Here is a 5,937-nt window from a genome sequence, read left to right as displayed (position 1 = left end):
CTAATGCTGTCCACGCTCCATCTCAGAGCCCACCGCCTCCTCCTCCTGCTGTAACCGATGCTGCCGCCTGCCCAGTACCCAACTCTAGATGCCAAATACTAATGCCGTCCACACTCTGTCAGAGCCCACCGTCTCCTCCACCTGCTGTAACTGATGCTGCTGCCTGCACAGTACCCAACTCTAGATGCCAGATACTAATGTCGTCCACACTTTGTCTCAGAGCCCACCGCCTCCTGCTCCTGCTGTAACTGATGCTGCCACCTACCCTGTACCCAACTCTAGATGCAAGATACTAATGCCGTCCACACTCCGTCTCAGAGCCCATCGCCTCCTCCTGCTGTAACTGATGCTGCCGCCTGCTTAGTACCCGACTGTAGATGCCAGATACTAATGCCGTCCAAACTCTGTCTCAGAGACCACAACTGCCTCCTCCTCCTGATGTTACTGCTGCTGCCTGCCTAGTAACCATCTCTAGATGCCAGATACTAATGCCGTCCACACTTCGTCTCAGAGCCCACCCCCTCCTCCTCCTGTTGTAACTGATGCTGCGGCCTGCCCAGTCCCTAACTCTAGATGCCAGATACTAATACCATCCATACTTCGTCTGAGAGCCCACCGCCTCCTCCTCCTGCTGTAACTGATGCTGCCGCCAGCCCAGTACCCAACTCTAGATGCAAGATACTAATGCCGCCCACATTCCATCTCGGAGCCCACGGCCTCCTCCTGCTGTAACTGATGCTGCCCTCTGCCCAGTACCCGACTCTAGGTGCCAGATACTAATGCCGTCTAAACTCTGTCTTAAAGACCACTACCGCATCCTCCTCCTGCTGTAACTGCTGCTGCCTGCCCAGTTACCAACTCTAGATGCAAGATACTAATGCTGTCCAAACTCCGTCTCAGAGCCCACCACATCCTCCTCCTGCTGGAACTGATGCTGCCGCCTGCCCAGTACCCGACTCCACATGCAAGATACTAATGCTGTCCACAGTCTGCTCAGAGCCCACCACCTCCTACTCCTGCTGTAACTGATGCTGCCGCCTGCCCAGTACCCGACTCAAGATGGCAGATACTAATAGCGTCCACACATCGTCTGAGAGCCAACAGCCTTCTCCTCCTGATGTAACTGATGCTGCCACCTACCCAGTACCCGACTCTAGATGCAAGATACTAATTCCGTCCACACTCCGTCTCAGAGCCCACCACATCCTCCTCCTGCTGGAACTGATGCTGCCGCCTGCCCAGCACCCAACTCTAGATGCAAGATACTAATGCCGTCCATACTCCGTCCCAGAGCCCACCGCCTCAATCTCCTGCTGTAAATGCTGCTGCCACCTGCCCAGTACCCAACTCTAGATGCTAAATAGTAATGCCGTCCACACTCTGTCTCAAAGCCCACCGCCTCCTCCTCCTGCTGTAACCGATGCTGCCGCCTGCCCAGTACCCAGCTCTAGATGCCAAATACTAATACCGTCCACACTCTGTCAGAGCCCACCGTCTCCTCCACCTGCTGTAACTGATGCTGCCGCCTGCACAGTACCCGACTCCAGATGCCAGATACTAATACCATCCATACTTCGTCTGAGAGCCCACCGCCTCCTCCTCCTGCTGTAACTGATGCTGCCGCCAGCCCAGTACCCAACTCTAGATGCAAGATACTAATGCCGTCCACATTCCGTCTCAGAGCCCACCGCCTCCTCCTGCTGTAACTGATGCTGCCCTCTGCCCAGTACCCGACTCTACCCGACACAACCCAAACTTCAACAACTAATTAACTTTTTTCTGATTGTACCTATTATTAAACACACAATTTAAAAAATGCAATATGCATGTGGTTGAGAGATTACTAACTGTCTATCAACTGCTCTATCCTCTCTAAACGAATAACCACATTTGTAAGGCTATTGTGATAGGTGATTGGCAGGCTTTTGTCATACACAGTGTTAGGTTATGTGTTCAGTCAGTTGTCTTTTGAATAAAAGAGTTGGACAGCTGTGCTGTGCCAAGCATACGCAGTTTTACACATGTAGGTGGCTATTCACATTCACATGTAGGTGGCTTATAAACATAACCATAAATATTGTATAACCAACCAGCTTAGTCATTCAAGATTCAAGTACCATAACACAAATAGAATTGACCATCCTAACTCATATGAACCAATGTTCATCCACAAAGTGGGCGAGATTACCCAACAGCCGGGCTTAAAAATCCTTGAGATACAAACAGAACAGACCATAGACCACAAAGTGGGTGACAATACGCCCAATAAAGATAAACCATGAAAAGGTTGGTGGGTATTAAACTAACAGCTCTGTGTAAAGACTAGCAGATATCTTGATCAGATGTTGATTTTTCTATCAAGGTACGGTATATATATATTATTGCAATAAAGCAATAAATGAGGTTGTTAAACTTGATGTTAATCTTGGTGTTCTTGACATCAGTACTGGGTTTCCATCACATTCCCAAAGAAGGTCGGTACAGGAGATTGCAACACATCTTAGACTAGACACAGGCATTGACACAGAAGGTATGACATGGCAAAACTAGTTTGAGGCCCTTCCCTTTATTAGACCTTGGATTTTGGTATGTTGCAGCCTGATGCAACAATCACCTAAATTCTTTTTTTTTTTTTTTTTTTTTAATAATCCACAGTCATAGTAAATGTTTTGAAAAAAAAAAATAAAATATCACATTTACATCAGTATTCAGACCCTATACTTAGTACTTAGTTGAATCACCTTTGACAACAATTACAGCCTCAATTCTATTTGGGTATGATGTAACAAGCTCTGCACACCTAGATTGGTGAATTTTCTTCCCCAATTTGGGGAAGATTGGGGCTATTCTTCTTTGCAAAACCTCTCAAGGTAATGGTTGGATGGGGGACATCAGTTCTCATTTTCAGGTCTCTCCGGTGATGTTCAATAGGGTTAAAGTCAGGGCTCTGGCTGGGCCGCACTAGGACTTTAGTGTCTTCACTGTGTGCAGATATTTGGTGTAAAAAAAGAATAAGGTATGAAGATATTTTGTGTCTACCAATTATGATCATTTTAAATCATATGTATGAGATCCTGTCTCTGCAGGTCATTTATATACATTATAGTTTGTGGTGGAATAGTATATTTTGCAGGAAAATTAAATCTAATTACATTTGTCTGTGGATGTAATACCTATATTTGGATAGTAGCATCCTCAACATTACTAAAAATCACCCAGTACTAATAGATCATGACTTGACTTAATTGAAATTAAATAAGAATTCTCTCCTAAGGTATTTTGAATTAAATGGAAAGATTTTTATACCCAGTGTTTATAAATTATGCAAAATTCAGAAATAGAAATCTCTGCATATCATATCCTGCTTAAAGGGAAAGGAATCATTTAAACCATCAATAACATTCATTCAATAATAGGACTTTTAACCTGGAACAGGTGTGCAGCATTTTGTCCTTCTTTTATTTAAATTTAATAAACAAACATAAAAAATAATACATCACAAAACCATACTCCACTTCTTCTATAAGCAAATAGTAATCTCAAATAGATTATAGAGTCAGATTCTCATTGACTCCCCTTTTGAAGGTAAAAATGCCGAAAAATGTATAATATTCATTATTAATAAATTTAGTAAATACATATTTGCTATAATAATATAGTAAAATATAGTATAATATAAAAAGCCCTGTACTTTTTATGAAAGACCCTCTACAAAAAAAATTAATTTCCTAAATTCTTTTAATTTTTTATTTGTAAATTCTTTGAGCTTGCCAACATACAGATTGGGGGGCTTGAGTCTGGGAGCTGCAAAGCAAGCAGTATTGTTAGCTACTATAAAAAATATGTAATTCTAGGTATAGTGACTCATCCAGAGTCTGTATTACAGCACAACTATCTTGTCATGTATGAATTTGGATCACAGTTTATATCCAGACTTGTAAACTAAATCTCATAATCCTAATGTATTTCTCTATTGATATTTGCACATTAGTGCATTACCCCATTTCAGCCAGTATACCCATTCATTCAGATATTTGCAGACAGTCTAAAAAAACTGCTGGCAGATTAAGGTTGACCATAAAGTCATTTAGATAAAAGACAAATGTGGTATTATTAGTCCCTCTATTTCTATCACGCTGGATAGAAACAAACTAATATCACGCTGGATATATACTAAGTGGCACTTTCAAATTTGTCATCACACAATAGTATAAGTGTAAAAAAATATGTGAACAAACATTTGTGACCTGATAAAAATATTATTCTAGTTTGACTTTAGAGAAATCAAATAGTTTAGTAAAGGATTATAGGCAAACATGTTATAATACATGTATTAAGGAACATTTCGTGATTTTACTTGTGTGTGTATGTCAAAATACATGTAAATGTATACAAATACATTACATATGCATTTTCATTAGTACTATTTTAACTGGACTAGTTTGTGTGTGTGTCTGTGTGTGTGTGGGGGGGGGGGGGGGGGGCAAAGGCTTCCGATTTTGGATCACAAATACGAATGCGCGACCGAGCCTCCAATTTTGCTTGGTGAATCAGGGCCAAAGTGTTTATAAGGCAGTGACTGTTATATATATTCACTGTTTATTGACTGTTACATCAAGGAAACTGGTTAGGACACTATGGACCCTAAAACCAGTTCACCAATGAGGAACCTGGGTGTCCAAAAGACACTTGTACATCAGCTTCTATCTCAAAGCATCCTTCCCAATACTGGACAGCTTGTGTGGTATGAGCATAAGTTGGTAACATTGATTAATGTTTCTTAAAAAAAAAGTTAAACAAACTGTTAGAAGCATGGATAACCTCTGCCATCAGATTTACCTGCAAGGTAAAAACCAATTCATTGTGTGCAATGTGAAAAGAAGATTTGAGTGTTTTCTGTCTTTAGCATTTACATGGTGCATGGTCTATAGTCATATTTAGGTTCATAGTCAAATAACCTTTTGTTAGTAGAGTGAATGTCTTCAGGCCTGATAAGGTGTTAAGGTATTTTCACCTTTTTTGCAAATAAAGAAAAACTGATTCAGCCACTACATCTAAGGATTGTATAATTCAATATTTATATATGATGCAACTTTTTTGGTTCAGATAATGTTTATTTATATTAAACATATAAAACAAAATATGAAAATCAAATTATATAATAGAATAAAAGCCACCAAACATTAAGTCAAAGAAAAAACGTGTTATAGTCACATTTGACGTATGTAACAAACATACAGTCATATCAGTGTCACCCTGTAAAAAGAGTCAAATGTCAGTTTGGTTACAGGAAGAAATTAGGTAACAGGTGCTGCCAAGCAGAAGACCGAGGATGATAGCGGCCAGATATCATCACCCTTAGTATTCACTGGCTAATAGGTCATCTCATCTGAAAGGAACTCAGTATTCTTAAGTTACTTGAGATATGCAGATTTACTTCTCCATGTGAAATAAACAATTACTGTGCCAATTTTGTTCGATGAAAGTTAGGGGATCAAGATAGGCACTTACAAGACTTATTCATGCCATAATTACCGCATTTACTCTCCGGCCACTTTATTAGGTACACTTGTTAATGCAAAGCAAATATGTAACCAACCAATCACATGGCAACAAGTTAATGCATTTAGGCTGCATACACTTGTCAAATGATTCCTTCTGTCTCTGTAAATGACCATTGACCAGAAATTGCACAGAGACATTGACCAGAAATTGGATGTGTGTAAATAGCCTTAAACATGAAGGCAATGTCAAGACAACCTGATGAAATGCAAACCTAGCATCAGAAAGTGGAAAGGATTACTTTGATGATTTGATCATGGCAAGGTTATTGGTGCCAGTAAGGTTGGCGCAACTATTTCAGAAACTGCTGACCCTCTGAGATTTTTATGAAAAACCATCCCTAGGTTTTACAGAAAATAGTCCAAAACAGGAAAA

The sequence above is a fragment of the Pyxicephalus adspersus genome, chromosome 11 (assembly GCF_032062135.1).
Source record: "Pyxicephalus adspersus chromosome 11, UCB_Pads_2.0, whole genome shotgun sequence".
Lineage (NCBI taxonomy): Eukaryota > Metazoa > Chordata > Amphibia > Anura > Pyxicephalidae > Pyxicephalus > Pyxicephalus adspersus.
This window is presented reverse-complemented; position numbering follows the sequence as displayed.